A 17,216-nucleotide genomic window follows, 5' to 3' on the forward strand; every position below is an offset into this window, starting at 1 on the left:
TTGTTCATCTGAAACATCCAAATATCTTATTGTTCTTCATAAAGTTTTATAATATGGGTCAATAATCATAGGCAAGTATATGTAAATTTTGGTATGATAAATTATAATTACTTTTCCCTTTAATCATGAAGTAGACGTCAATCATATGATAGAGCTTTTATGGGTGCATAAAACCTTTCATCCTGTTCTAAAGCTCCTTACATAGATTCTATTAAAGAAGACCATGAACATGTAAGTCATTGCTAGATTTTATTTTCCTAAAAGAATTCAAACTACTTAAATAGGGTTTTGACTCCTCCGAAATCAGGTGGCAGCTTCAAAACATCTTTAAAAAATGCAACTCATTAGTAACAAACTATTAAGAAGTTGTTTTTGTACCACTTGTACATTAGACATCGATAAACGAATGAGCACAACGTTATACACGCATTACCCACTAAACAGCCTCTCCACGAAAAGAGATTCGGGGAAATAAGACGTGGAGAGCTTCTGCATATCCTATGCGCTCCTGCGGTTTCTACAACGACGACCTTTTCGATAATTCTTTAACGAATCAACTCGAAAACTTATGAATTAGGGATTTAATTTATTTCTAATTTTTTATCGTGATACTTATGTTTATCTCAGAAAGCTTAATAATTCCGGCTACCAATTTCTCAGTAATATGTCGCCACCGGTAGAAAAGGTTACAGCTAGGGTTGGCTTGAACCTGAACAGAGTTGAACATATATGACCCATGTTAAATGCTTTCTAAAATACAACAAACTAAGTTCACGAAAAAATGAAGGACGAAGCAGAAGTAAAGTCACAAAATGTTAGAGCATTGCTCGGTCGAGCCCACAAGTGTGGCTATCTCAAGCTTATTGTGAAATTTAGTTGTTAAAACTCTATCTTGATTTCTAGTCTACATTTAGTCAAGTCTCGGATTAGGATAAAAGTGTGTAGTTGAGTTTCGGATATCACTCCGTTCTACCGTTTGAAGGCGAAGATCAATAGGAGCACTGGAGAACTTCTTCAAAAAAAGATAACTGAAGACTGAACTACGTATTTCTCAAATTTTCACCTTTCTATCTATGATACATTTCCGCATGACTAAATTAGATAATACATGCATAACAAAAAAAATTATTCAAGTTTATCTTGATTAATCGTTCTCGAAATATGCTAAGCTTGAGAACATTTGTTCATACTTGATGAATTTGGTTAAGAATAATTTATTGTTTATGACCTAATTATGATTCAAGATTTAATCATTTGAAAATAGCCTGGAACAATGATATGTGACATTGATGTTATTCAGGAATGTTTCAAATCGATTATTAGAGAGATATAAAACTACTGTAAATCTGGATACAGGAGAGTATGCATACCAGTTCACATACTGGGAGAACTATTATAAGTCCAAAGTCGTAGTACATGTACCCTGTACACAAACCGGCGTAGTTGTAGTTCGGTTACGACTTTTTGGTACGCATACCTGGTATCCATACCAAAAAAGGATGTTGACTCGTGAACCTACAGGAAGGTATGCATTCCTTGTATGCGAATCGGAAAAGATCTATTGGTTTCTTAACCGAAAAGGTACGCATACCCAGTATGCAAACCATAAAAGATCCGTGAGTTCTTAAACCCGTTATTGTCTTAAAGGTATACATACCCGGTACACATACTATGACAAAAATGTTCACGAACAGGTATAATGCACGTACTTACACTGTCAAATATTTTCAGATGCATTAGAATTATTTCTATGAGATAATCGGTATTTTAACAACTCTTTAAAACACTATATAGACATGTTTGATCACATTTGTGACTCAAGGAAAAGTCTTAATGTGTTATATGAAAATGGTTAAGCTTATCGTTCAATTTGCTAGCTTCGACTAACCTTTTATGAACAAGTCTTTGTACATGGTTCGGGTACTGTTCATCCTAACCAGAATGTATATTCAACTATGTTAATCTCAAGTAAACTTTTTCATCTAACGGTGATTATTTATTGCTTGATTCCAAAGCTATCTTAGCTTAAATCTAAAGCAACCTTGATCTTGAAAGTCTATATAAGGAGAACCTCAAACAACTATGACATTTGAATCCCTGAGACTATTCTTGTGTGTCCTAGTTGGAAACTAGAGTCGTCCTCTCATTTAAACCTTTTTAGGTTTAGCAAATAAAAATACTTCACCTAGGGATTCGTGAAGCCATGTCTAACTATCTTTATCTTGATAGTTCGTGTATCTTGATCTTGTTTTGATTGTCGAGCCTCGCTCCAACAAAAAAGATAGATAGAAATCACAAAGTTTCTTTGTCTCGGACTTTGTGATTCCACAAGTTTATACTTGTGAGGTGAATAATAATCTAGGATGTTCTTCCGGAGTCATAAGACTGGATTTTGAGGTTTGCTACACTTTTTCCATTGCAATCGACTTCCTACTTTACCTTGATCTTTGGTCAGAAAGGAAATCACATATAGGCTTATCTGTAGGAGGCATATTGGTTTAAAGTCTTCAATTGGGTTGAAGCAACTCTTAGGTTGTAAAGGACGTCATCTAAGGGAATCAATTGCGCGAAGTCCTGTTGGGATTCAAGAGGCGTAAAGAGTGTGACTGTAAGTGAATTGTTGTGACAGTTTAATTCGGTTTCAACTACATTCCAGTCCGAGGTTCTGATAGTAGGATAGATTCTGTAGCGGCTTAGTACAGTTTGGTCTTCAAATTTGGACTACGTCCCGGGATTTTTCAGCATTTGTGGTTTCCTCGTTAACAAAATTCTGGTGTTTGTGTTATTTATTTTCCAAATTCTACTGTTTTATCTTTATAATTTAAATATCACAGGTTGTACATAAAATCAATTCAAGCAAATAAGTCCACAGAAATTGTTGGAAACGACTTGATTGATTCTTGGATATTGATCTTTGGAATCGTCCAAGTACTCTCACGGTATAACCAGGTTCAGAGACTTGTCTCTGTTTACATTGTGATTGTGAGAGAAAGAGATGCAAACTCTTCATATATTTCTTGATTGAGATTCATTAAGTTGAACTCTTGGAATTATATTTGAGTTTAGTCCATACAGGTTTCCTAAGAAAAAGTTGGTGGTGTATTTTGGTACCCTGCGTTTTCAATTGGTATCAGAACAGGCAAACACGTAAAACCTAATAAGTTTATGTTTAGTATATCTTGAAATTACATCTTTATGGGAAACTACTTTGGGAAGCTTTTTATGTTCACCTATAATGTACACCACAGTTCCTTAAAGATTTTTCAGAGTTTATTTTTCTCATGGTTGTCTATCCCTCAAAAAGCTTTCGATTCAATCAATGTCTTGGTTGAGGGTAAAAAATCTATAGGAAAGGATAAAGACTCTTATACCCAGGTGAAAAACAAGAAACGTCATGTTAAAAGTAATAAGTTACGTTGTCTTAAAAGATCTTTAAACACTCTCTTTAAGGAATGCAACAAAAAGGGACTTGTAGATGAAAATATCTATGTAGCTTTTGAAAAGAATTTTAAATTCTTAAAATACCTGGAATTCATACTGAGAAAGGATAAGTCCTTGGAACTAATAAAGCCTTCTTTCAGTGTGGAGAATTTGGACATGTCAAAAAATCTTGCAAGTTTACTGCAATGATACTGAATGCTCCTTATTATAGAATACCATCTCTTGATCACAACAAAAAGGGAGAAACAAATCGGAAAGACTGTCTTGTCGAGATGGTTTGTGATTACGTTGTTTATCCAACCTCTTAATAATATCTTGGCGTTACCCCATCATGTATCTATTTCTTGAGATGGGGCAAGAAATAAAGGTTTGTTTGTGTTTGTATTAATCGTTGTTCCGTGATATATCCGTCAAATATCTGAGATCCTGATAACTTGGTAATTGACTTTGTATAAAGGAAGGTACTTTGTATCAGGTGTGATCAAAGGAAAACATCATATATTTTTGAGATGGCTCCAATTTCATGATGGTATAAGATCATAATAAATTACAACACTTCTAATCCTTTGAATATCAATATTGACTTATGCTCTGAAACTCATTGTTCACGATATTTGATTCAGTGAGCTTAGAATAAGATTAACCATCTTATTATATTGATATTGCAATTGTCATTTATTAGATGTCATTAGGAAATCATAATACAGTATGATCGTAAACATCAAAAGAAATATGTAATTTTTTTTTCTAATTATGGGTTTCCGCATCGGAACCAACAAAATCCTATTAGGGTATTTTGAAGGGTACACGTACTTCCATTTCTCCATCTTCTTCCTTGCGGTCACGAACAAAAATTGAGGTTGAGCCTAGGGTTACCGAACCGGTGTGGTGTCCTCTTGAATTGGATTATATTTCTAATTTTTTTTTGTTTTCTTGTTTTAGTAACTAGAAATCTTGTCAAGGAGGAATTGATTTTGAGCAATTATCTGCAAAGGAGCTCTCCAAGTAAGATTTATCCTCTTTTTTGAATTTACTATTTGGCAAGTATGGGAAGAAAAAAATGTAAAAATAGGAAACCTAAGAGAAATTCCAAGGAAATCTATGCACCCAATCACAAGGAAAAAGATGAACCTAGAATCATCTTCGCTAATGAAGATTATTATAAGACCTATGAGAAAAATTCTACTAGAGATTTTATCCTAGAGAAGAAATTAGAAGAAGGTTATATTCCTTGTGATGATTTATATTGTTTTGAAAAATACAATCTTGGGAACATCTTTAATAGTTTTGGTGAAGGATTTGTCACTCTTACAAGGGTATTTTATGCTAACAATTTTTATGTTGATCTTGAGAAATTGTGTTTTAAAACCATGATGGGAAGAGACAAGATTGAAGTAGATCGAGAATTAATTTCGGGAATCACTAATCTTCCTATGGATGATTTTTGTTTTCCTAGACCAAAGGAAGAAAAACCTTCATGCGAAACCATTTCTCTTCTCCTTTGTGGAAAAAGTTTTGGTTGGAAAGATGGAAAGTTTCATACCGAAGATCTTAGCATGAATTTTAAGGTCTTTGGAAAGTTTGGAATTCAAAACATTTGTCCCTCCACGGTGGAAAATGCTCATTGGAGTCGTGACTTTGCAGAGTTAGTTTATATTCTCGAAATGCGTATTCAAAGTCTTGGCATATGTGGGTGGATGATTTTACAAGTGTAAACTTTGACCTTGTCCAACAAGAAATTGGGTTTTCCTTGGCTTATCGAACGTATATGTGGAGATTTTTCCATTGGTACGATTGGAAACTCTATTGAAACTCCTATTTTGGTTCGTACAAGTACTTTCAAACGTATGAGAACAAACGAGTACTAAAGAAAAAGGGTATCTATGTCATTCCTTGAAGGTTCTTGTGATCTAACAATCTTGAGTCTTCTTAAACAAATTCATAAGGATGCTTGTAAGATCAACTCCAAGGTAAAAGGTATGCAAAAACAATTATGTGTGCTTACTACAAAATTTCCCGACATCAAGAGCGAAATAGATAATATTAAATCTTTCATGGGTGATGAAGATAATGAATAACTGGTGGACCCGGGAAAGCGTATAAAATTGAAGCGAAATGAAACGCGGGGGCCTACAGTAATACCGCAAGTGCACGGTCGTCGGTTGTAGCTCGTGCAAATACGGGTCGATCCACAAAGATCGGGTGTGTTTGGAGTGTTCTAGCTAATTGGGTTCCTAGATTTGCTTTGGGCTTAGAATACCAAAGGGTCTTGAATATCAATGGGCTTTGAATACCCTTAGGAACTGTTGCTTTCACAATAAGAGCAAGATGGGCTTTGATTAACTGTGAAGCAGTTTGGGCTTTGGTCTTTTGAATTGCACTGGGCCTTGGATTCAGTCAAGGATCTGGGCCTGTGGATTAAACCTGGGCTTTTATTTTGGTCTTCTGATGAGCTCAAGTTGTGCTCTGGGATTTTGGGCTCAATGGGATTGAGCTAACAGTGGACTGTGGGCTGGGCTTTGGAGAGGAAGCAGCAGCAGCAGCAGTGGCAGAGAAGGCAATGCAGCAGCTGCACAAGCAGTGCACAACAGCACAAGGCCAAGAAGAAGGAAAGGCAGTTAACAGGAAAAGAAATAGCAGCAGGGGAAAAAAAACAGTACAATGCAGCAGTGCAATGCAGCAAGGCAAGTGCACAGCAGCAGTGCAAGGCAAGTGAGAAAGAGAGCAATGCAGCAGTAGTGCAGCAGCAGACAACAGCAACAGCAGCAGTGGGGGAAGGAAAGCAAAACAGTGGCCAAAGGCCAAAGATGGAAGCAAACCAGAGAGGCAACAGAGTTGCAGGAATAGCAAAAAATAAACAGATTAAAAACTAAACAGCAACAAAACAGTGAACAAAAACAAAACAAAACAAGATGAACCAAGGCCTAAGGCCAAGGGCAAGGGTGATAATGAAACTGAAAAGAAGCAATACTAAGGCAAGAATACAGGCATTCACAAATAGAATGGTAAGATAATCAGCTTGCTATAAGCACTGATTTCTTCCATTGCACAATCAGCACATTGCAATCTAAGCATACACAAGGAATGGCAAGAAAATCAGCTTGCTATAAGCACTGATTTCTTCCATTGCACAATCACATCAAAGCTTCAAATGTATCTAGCCTAGCATTCACAGGAACATAACATTACATGACAGTGAACATTTAACTGACATGACAAATTAACAGTGAACTAACATGACATTGCACATTCAACAGAAACATTAACAGGATATTCTAGAATCTAACAGAACCTTAACAGAATTGAACTAACAGGAGACTAACACAACTAACATGAACATAATTGAAATTAACAATGAACATTTAACAGAAACACTAACAGGATATTGCACAAACATTAACAAAATTTGAACTTAACTGAAATTGAGCTGTGAACTGAAAATTAACATTTTAACAGAACTTGAAAGTTCTGGATGTTGGCTACTCCAAGCATACATAACAATTAACACAAACATTAACAATAAACACAAACATAACAATTAACAGGACATGAAAGTCCTGGATGCTGGCTATTCCAAACATACCTTCTCACACACACCCATAGTCCCAATTTATACCCAATTACATCATTAGGGTTTACACCCTTTTCACCCAAAAATCAGTAGAACTAGGGTTTGGTGAAATTGATTTACCTACTGTTGATGAGATACTCGCTCCATCTCGTCGACCCACTCTTCTCCTGCTTCTTCTCGTTCCTCCCATGCTCCAATTGATGCTTTAATCATCACTTATATCCCCAATTTCTCACCTAGGGTTTCAGTGAGCAGAGAGATGAGAAATTGAGGTTATTAGTGATGCTAAAGAGATGGTACGTGATGGTGATGATGGGCTTAGGTAGAGTAGAGTTGGGGAGAAAATAGTGGAGTGATTTGGGGTGAGGTGGTGGTGATGGAGACGGACATGGTGGTGGTACGGGGTATGGTGGTTCTGCAGAGGGGGGTGATGGAGGAGATGGGTTCGATGGAGAAAGGGGAAGGGTGCGTTTGTTTGGGGTGTAGGTGCTCGGTCGCTAGGGTGTGAGGCGAGTGTATCGAGTTTGATGATCTGCAACGCTGAGCCGTGGGATAGGGAGATGAAAGATCAATCGGACGGTGAGATGAAGTGAAGCTTGTAGCGACCGCTGGATTATATAATACAACAAAATCAACGACGCCAGATGGAGTTAGGTGTTGTAGTGTTAGGCGGAGATATCAAACTTCGATGCACAGCAAGGGAGCGACCGTCGGATGCTTCTGAGAACTGATCTGACGGCTGAAGACGCAAGCGGGTATGGATTTGGGTTTTAGGCTTTTGGGTATAGAATATGGGTTTGGGAAATGAGTTTGGGCTTGGAAAACCTTGAGCCCACTTCTTCTTTAAGAACAACTTTCTTCTTCTTGAGCCCATTTCCAGCTTTTTGGACGTGCGCTCCATTCTTTGCGGCTTCCTTGCGTGATTTCTCCCGGCTTTTCACCACTTTTCTGCTCTTTTTGCTCCGCAACTCATCCAATCTTTATTTATTACCTAAAAATGCAAAATTAAGTAAGAAAAATATTTATTCTTGAAAACAATGAAAATACAGAATATGGGATAAAATATAAAATTAATGCATAAAAGATGAGTTAAATGCCAACAAAAAGGGATAGATAAATACAATATTTGGCACTCATCAAATACCCCCAAACCTGAATTTTACTTGTCCTCAAGTAAAACAAAACTAAGGAAATCCTAACTATACCACTGTCGCTGGTCTCTCGAATGCATTTAGCGTATGCACTAAGCCTTTTAAACCACTAAGTGTCCCTAGTGGACGAGTTGAAGTCTCGTGAAGGTTTACCAGAGGTGTGCCTACAAAACCTAAGGACAAAATATAAGCTCATATTCCATCAAACGTGACATGTGCAAAACAGTTAAGCTCACATCAAAATGGAGATGTCAATCTAGCTATCGAAGGCACAATCCTAGCACTGATAACAAATAAGGACATGTGATAAGAGTGTAAAGTGTATCTACACATGTGTAAAGAAAGGTCTGAAGTCATGACTACTAATCACCAAGAGATAGTTTCTCAGGCTAAGAACTGAGGTCGAAATCTAGCTAGCTGTCCGGACTTTACGAGAATTGTGAATGAGTTGGAGGTATTTCACAATTACTCGCGTTGTACATCAATGGCATACACCCTCCTTGCTTATTACAATGAAACAACAAAATGACTATTTACATGACTCTTATTTACATTGACTATTCTCTTTTTATTTTTGGAACAAGAGATGATGGAATTGATAAATATTTGAATTTTTTTGTATTTTTCTGATATATTTTTCTCTTTTTTCTCTTTTTTTTTTTTTTTTTTTTTTTTTTCTGAATATATACATCGTTTTTTTTTCTTTTTTTTTTTTTTTTTTTTTTTGATAGAACACTTTTGATACATAACAAAAGAAAACAAAAATTACATGACACTTTGCAAGAGGTAGCCCTTTTTGATGCACCCAGTTAAATTCGATGGTTGTCTTTCTTAATGTAACCTCCACCTTCTATCCCAACCAACCAAAGAACAAGCTAGTCAAGTTTCGTTCAGTATTCTAAAGTGATTGGCAATCGTAACTTCCTATCAAACACCTTGAAGATCGAGGCCATACATGTATTGGTAGATCGTGCGCGTGCAAATTTCTTATCACTATGTGAATTGTGCTAGAATCAGGGTGCCTAAATATCTAGACTAAGACTCCTAATAAAAATACATATTTGCACAAGAGTCAACATTTCAAGGTAAATGAGCTCCATTTTTTATGATTTTTTTCAATTTTTTAATTTTTTTTGAATTTTGATTTTTCAATTTTTTTTGGAATTTTTCAATTTTTTTTCAAAAAGAAGAAGGAGTTCGTTTTCAATTATGGCAAATTATCATGGTATCTACTCTATACCCCCAAACCTAAACTAAACATTGTCCTCAATGTTTCAAAATATGGAAAGAATTAAAATGCAACATATGGAAAGGGACATGCTGAGTAGAGTAAAAGGAGAGAGAATACCCGATTTCGGCGAAAGCAGAATTAAAACTCCGTTATTCAGGGCAAAAATCCAACATATTTCAGCCGAGATCATATTGGATTAGCAAAATATATACAAAAGGAAATTTAACTAACACATTATCTATAAGAAGATTTGGTTTTTTTTTTTTTTTTTTTTTATTTTTTTGAAAAAGAAAATAAAATTTGGTTTTTGAATGGGAGCAAGCCCACTGTGCAAGCCTTTTGTGTTTGCTTTGGCTCCGCTTGGTTGAAAACTTTTGGTGGAACTGAGTCCAAAATCTCGGCCTAGAATTTGGGTACTCGGCCCACTAACGAGTTCAACTAGCGTGGTCGGTTACAAGCTCAGCTGGGTTTAAAAACCCAGAATACAAAATACAAGTCCAAATTAAACAAGCTCAAAAATTAAATACAAGCCCACAAATTAAACAAACAAGCCCACAAATAAATTATTACAAACCCAACAGAAAATAAGAGAAGCCCAAAAATTGGCTTTAATATTACATGCCCACAATTAAAAATTGGAAGCCCACAATTCGGGTTCTCTTAAATGGGTTACCTTTTAAGCACAGCCCAGCTGCTCTGATATTGTTGCAAAAACCCAGTTGGGTTTTGGTTCTTTTCCTTGGTGGCGTCCCAGCAGAGAAAAACAGGTTCAGAACAGCAGGTCCAACAGCAAATGAAGTGAAGCAGATGCAGATGCAAATGCTATGCAATGAAATGCAAAAATAGCTAATAAAACAACAAGAAAAACACAGCACCAATCCCCGGCAGCGGCGCCAAAAACTTGGTAGTCCCCGGCAACGGCGCCAAAAACTTGGTAGTGAAACTAAACAGAACATAACAGAAGCAGAAGCAGTGAAACTAAACAGAAGCAGAAGCAGGAGACAACATAACAGAAGCAGTGAAACTAAACAGAACATTAACAGGAAATTAAAAGGACATTGCACAAACATTATGAACATAACCAACTGAAATTAACAATGAACACACACAAACATCTAACACATTAACAGGATACATCATAACAGGACACAACTAACATGAACATAATTGAAATTAACAATGAACATTTAACAGAAACACTAACAGGATATTGCACAAACATTAACAAAATTTGAACTTAACTGAAATTGAGCTGTGAACTGAAAATTAACATTTTAACAGAACTTGAAAGTTCTGGATGTTGGCTACTCCAAGCATACATAACAATTAACACAAACATTAACAATAAACACAAACATAACAATTAACAGGACATGAAAGTCCTGGATGCTGGCTATTCCAAACATACCTTCTCACACACACCCATAGTCCCAATTTATACCCAATTACATCATTAGGGTTTACACCCTTTTCACCCAAAAATCAGTAGAACTAGGGTTTGGTGAAATTGATTTACCTACTGTTGATGAGATACTCGCTCCATCTCGTCGACCCACTCTTCTCCTGCTTCTTCTCGTTCCTCCCATGCTCCAATTGATGCTTTAATCATCACTTATATCCCCAATTTCTCACCTAGGGTTTCAGTGAGCAGAGAGATGAGAAATTGAGGTTATTAGTGATGCTAAAGAGATGGTACGTGATGGTGATGATGGGCTTAGGTAGAGTAGAGTTGGGGAGAAAATAGTGGAGTGATTTGGGGTGAGGTGGTGGTGATGGAGACGGACATGGTGGTGGTACGGGGTATGGTGGTTTTGCAGAGGGGGGTGATGGAGGAGATGGGTTCGATGGAGAAAGGGGAAGGGTGCGTTTGTTTGGGGTGTAGGTGCTCGGTCGCTAGGGTGTGAGGCGAGTGTATCGAGTTTGATGATCTGCGACGCTGAGCCGTGGGATAGGGAGATGAAAGATCAATCGGACGGTGAGATGAAGTGAAGCTTGTAGCGACCGCTGGATTATATAATACAACAAAATCAACGACGCCAGATGGAGTTAGGTGTTGTAGTGTTAGGCGGAGATATCAAAATTCGATGCACAGCAAGGGAGCGACCGTCGGATGCTTCTGAGAACTGATCTGACGGCTGAAGACGCAAGCGGGTATGGATTTGGGTTTTAGGCTTTTGGGTATAGAATATGGGTTTGGGCTTGGAAAACCTTGAGCCCACTTCTTCTTTAAGAACAACTTTCTTCTTCTTGAGCCCATTTCCAGCTTTTTGGACGTGCGCTCCATTCTTTGCGGCTTCCTTGCGTAATTTCTCCCGGCTTTTCACCACTTTTCTGCTCTTTTTGCTCCGCAACTCATCCAATCTTTATTTATTACCTAAAAATGCAAAATTAAGTAAGAAAAATATTTATTCTTGAAAACAATGAAAATACAGAATATGGGATAAAATATAAAATTAATGCATAAAAGATGAGTTAAATGCCAACAAAAAGGGATAGATAAATACAATATTTGGCACTCATCAATAACCCTTGCATCTTATGCTTCTTTTGTAACTAACATCATGTTTGGTTCAAGGAATTAGATTCTTGGTAATCCAATTCCGGGGGAATGTGACCAATTCCTTGAACTAAACAACCAAAATCAACTCCATGTAATTGAGAATTTTGATTCCTAGGAATCCAATTCCCTCCAAAATAATATATTTCTATTGCATTGGTCTAGTAGTTCAATGGAATTGGATTCCTGGGTAAAAACAGTAGTAATTGGATTATCTCAACCAAACGCTAATTTTTTGGATTTGAATTCAATTTCATCGAATTCAATTCCTAGATTGGATTACCCCATAATTTCATAGGAATCCAGTTCTAAAAACCAAACGAGGTGTAAGTACTAGAAAACTTCTTGTGAGAATTTATTCTTGTGCAAGAAGGATAACTAGGGTCTGGTATAGCAAATATTGTGAGTACACAAGCTATTTCCAGCGATTTTCATCTTGCATGTTTTTATATTTATTTATTTAAATTCTAGAGTTTTTGGAAGATGAACTTGCAGTATTTAATCATTATTGGTTTAATATATTGCGAATTCTTATGAGATATATGTGTCCTTTACTTTTTGTGAATTGAACCGACATATCATATATGCTAAAAAGTTAAATCTATTAGATTTTATAAACTAAAAATAGAACAAACTTTGTGAGAATTTTTCGCAGTATTGATCAATTCTTGATCACACTCTTGTGAAATTACTGTATTATCTACTCCGTGAGATTTTCTTATGTTGAGTCATATCGATTAAAATTATCTCTTTGTTCGTAACCGGCGTTGAGATTAATTTATGACGACGTTTAGGATACAAATCCATGTGATTTGTTAATGTCCGACAAAATTCTTCTTTTATTAAAGCAAGGTCACTCATATTGTTCTCTTGGGAATGGCATCAAATGGGGGAGAGTTCTTGATTTAACTTGTGCTTAATTGTTATATCTTTGTAGGGAGAGTTGATGTGGAATTTACAGGGTATGCTTGTATCTATCTCCTAGATGAGCACTAAGTATTTCATACTCTGTGATTTCATCTAAGTTAAAAATTTGTATGTGTTTCCTTTAAGTTTTGAAATGTCTTTTGTTTGAATTCATTACGATCCCATAGTTTTTGTACCTTTGCCAATTTTTATTAACAAAAATAGGGAGAATTAGTTAGTAGTTTCGCACTACATGGTTTACGGATCATTATGTAAGGGGTGGGGGGTGGGGGTGAATCAACATCTATAGGTTTCACGTATTATGCAAAAGATGTAAGAATTGACTAAGGGGGAGAAACATATCACTATAGTATTACTTCGAATTTGTGATTCAATTAAACTTTGGCGAAGATAATAATATTATGTTTTTGTATAACGACGATTGAGAATATATGTTTTCAAAGTTGTTATCGCAACGTATCTTCGACAACAATGTTGAGTTGAACACGTTCAAAATCATTGCAACTTGAAGTAACAAATAATTGAAGTAGTTGAAGAACCAAGGAAATCAAGCATGATGGATTCTGGAGTTTTGAAGCTTTATTTTTTAATCCATATGTATTGATAGTTTTGTCACCTTTCTATCTATGAGACATTTTTGCATGACTAAATTAGACAGTACATGCATAACAGAAATTTCTCGTCAAGTTTATCTTGATTAATCATTCTCGAATATGCTAATCTTAAGAACATTTATTCATACTTGATGAATTTGGTTAAAAACAGTTTATTGTTTATGAACTAATTATGATTCAAAATTTAATCATTTGAAAATAGCTTGTAACAATGATATGTGTCATTGATGTTATTCAGGAATGTTTCAAATCGATTATTAGAGAGATATAAAACTACTGCAAATATGGATACAAGACAGTATGCATACCAGTTCACATACTGGGAGAATTGTCATAAGTCCAGAGCCACAGTACATATACCCTGTACACATATCGGCGTAGATATAGTTCGGCAACGACTTTTTGGTACGCATACCCAGTACCCATAATATAAAAAGTTTGTTGACTCATGAACCAGGAAGGTGCACACACCTTGTATGCAAACCAGAAAAGATCTGTTGGTTTTTAAACCGAAAAGGTATGCATACTCAGTATGCAAACCATAAAATATTTGTGAGTTCCTGAACCCGTTTTTGTCTTAAGGGTACACATACTATGACAAAAATATTCACGAACAAGTACATACACGTACTTACCCTTTCGAATATTTTCAGATGCATCAGAATTATTTCTAATGAGATAATCGATATTTGAACAACTCTTTAAAAACACTATTTAGATATGTTTGATCACATTTATGACTGAAGGAAAAGTTTTAAAGTGTTATATGAAAATGCTTAAGCTTATCGTTCAATTGGATAGTTTTGTCTAACCTTTTATGAATAAGTCTTTGTACACGGTTCGGTCATGGTTCATCCTAACAGTGATTATTGATTTCTTGGTTCCAAATCTATCTTAGGATAAATCTAAAGCAACCTTGATCCTGAAAGTCTATATAAGGAGAACCTCAAACAACCAGGATCTTTAAATCCGAGACACTATTCTTGTGTGTCCTAGTTGTAAACTAGAGTTGTCATCTCCTTTAAACCTTTTTATGTTTAGAGACTAAAAAGACTTCACCTAGCTAGGGATTCGTTAAGCCGTTTCCAAATATCTTTATCTTGATAGTTCGTGTATCATGATCTTGTTTTGATTTTTGATCCTTGCTCCAACAAACAAGATAGATAGAAATCACAAAGTTTTTTCGTCTCAGACTTTTTGAATCCACAAGTTTATACTTGTGAGGTGAATAATAATAATCTAGGATGCTCTCGGGAATCATAAGATCGAATTTTGAGCTTTGGTACACTTGTCTATTGCAATCAATTTCCTACCTCACCTTGATCTTTGATCAGAAAAGAAATCACATATAGGTTTATCTGTAGGAGGCAGATTGGTTTAAAGTCTTCAATTGAGTTGAAGCAACTCTTAAGATGCAAAAGACGTCAGCTAAGGGAGTCAATTGCGCGGATTCCTGTTGGTATTCAAGAAGCGTAAGGAGCAGGACTGTAACTGAATTTTTGTGACAGTTTAATTCGGTCTCAACTACATTCCAGTATGAAGTTCTAATAGTAGGCTAGAGTCTGTAGCGGCTTAGTACAGTTTGATGTTCAAAGCTAGACTAGGTCACAGGGTCTTTTATGTATTTGCGGTTTCCTAGTTATCAAAATTTACGGTGTCTGTGTTTTTTCTTCTCCGCATTATATTGTTTATCTTTATAATTGAAATATCACAGGTTTTATATAAAATCAAAGTAGATAAGCTCATCACAATTGTTGGATACGACTTGATATGTTCTTGGATATATATTGATCTTTGGAATCTTCCAAGTACTCTCATGGTATAATAAAGTTCACGGACTTGTCTCTGTTTATATTCTGGTTATGAGAGAAAGAGATATAATCTCTTCATATATTTCCCGATTGAGATTCATTAAGTTGAACTCTAGGAATTTTATTGAGTTTAGCCTATACCGGTTTCCCAAGAAAAAATTAGTGGTGTATTTTGGTATCCCCAGCGTTTTCAGAAAATGCATCCAGTTTTCGCCACCAACCAAGGAAAAACTCCCGAACTGATAAAGTTTTCCAAGGTACTCTACCGAAGGCTACACTAGGAAGAAACAACAACGGAGCAACCAATTCTTATCTTCTCTTTCTACTGTCAAATTTGTGACTTACTTCATATATTTTGTGATGGATGAAGTTTGGAGATAAAACCAATCTTGTGTGGCCAAGATATGGACGACACACTCAGATTTTCAGTCAATTTGTTGTTCCTTTTCCTCCCAAGAGTATGTTGATTTCACCGAGAATATCCCATCTTTGTCAATTGCCCAATAAACTGAATCTTGACCATCACCAATTGAGAATTGCTCAATGATAACAGAAAGAGCTACAACTTCACCGACTTGTCTTTGGTTGAGCGATCTATCCAAGCCGAGATTCCAAGAGCCACCAGTAGCGAGCGATTCAACACAAATATGAATAGTCTAGTTTCTTTTCGAATAATGCGATAAATGTTTGGAAAAGTTATGTTGAGAGAATATTCTCCTACCCAATGATCTTCCCAAAATCTGATAGACTTACCATCCCCTTATCTTTAGAGTGGTGCATTGCTTGAAAGTGCTAAGTACAGAGTAAATTTCTTTCCAAACACCAAAATGGTTTCTCTGTTTAGGTTTTTTGGTATCCTTATCATGTTGTGTTGACTCATACTTTGACACAATCGCAATCCTCCATAATGTTGTCCGTTCATTATTAAACCTCCACCACCAATTTGATAAAAATGTTATATTCATATTCTTTACTGATTTGATGCCAAAACCCCTCGCTTTAAGAGGCATGTGACCATTATTCCAAGAAACACAATGATATCCTTTCTTGGTATCTGAGGAGTCCCATAAAAAGTTCCTTATGATCCTTTCTATTGCTTTTACAACTTTAAAAGGAACAATAAAGAGCGAAAGCATATAGATAGGAATACTTAGAAATGACACTTTCTTTTTTATTAAAGTTAGCTAGTAAATGGTTTTTTTCTATGACAGGTCTTCCATAAAAAACTTCCCATAATGGACATATTATATAAGAAAGAAAAATTGCTAGTAAATGGCAGTCTCTTATGTCGTCAACAATGAGAATCGACGACGCATCTTCTACTGCATTGCTCATTTGTAATGAGTATTTGGTATCATTTCTTATCTTATACCAAGAAAACTTGGGTAATATCGGGCTGTATTGACGTGGTTATCAAACGGTGGTGCCGAATGCAGAAGTTTTTTTCGATTGGTCAAACTCTTTGGCAACTTTTACCGGTAGAAATTTGTTGGACAATGTGGGATTGTCGGAATGATATAATCTTTAACGATGGGACGACAGACTTCGAGAGCATTGTATAAAAAATCAAATCTCAAGTTTTCTTTTGGTGCAAGAATTCAGGCACAATGGAAGGAATTCATATGATCAAATAAGGCCAACTGGGATAGTTTCGTTTTAGTGTAAGTTTTTTGTTTTTCTGGCTTAATAGCCTGAGAACCTTCTGACTTGGGGTTTATTAAGTTTGTTTTGTTTGCCTTTCTTAGCTCTGGGTTTGTATTTATTTTTGGTTTTTGTGCTTGCTTTATGTAAGCCTCCTTAATGAAAATTTTAAAATTTGCTGATTTAAAAAAAAAGTTTGGAGATTAATGGCTAGTTCCTAGAGTTTCTTTAACTTTACATATTTTGTAAACTTTAACTGCAACATTCAACCA

The sequence above is a fragment of the Papaver somniferum genome, chromosome 2, assembly GCF_003573695.1.
Source record: "Papaver somniferum cultivar HN1 chromosome 2, ASM357369v1, whole genome shotgun sequence".
NCBI lineage: Eukaryota > Viridiplantae > Streptophyta > Magnoliopsida > Ranunculales > Papaveraceae > Papaver > Papaver somniferum.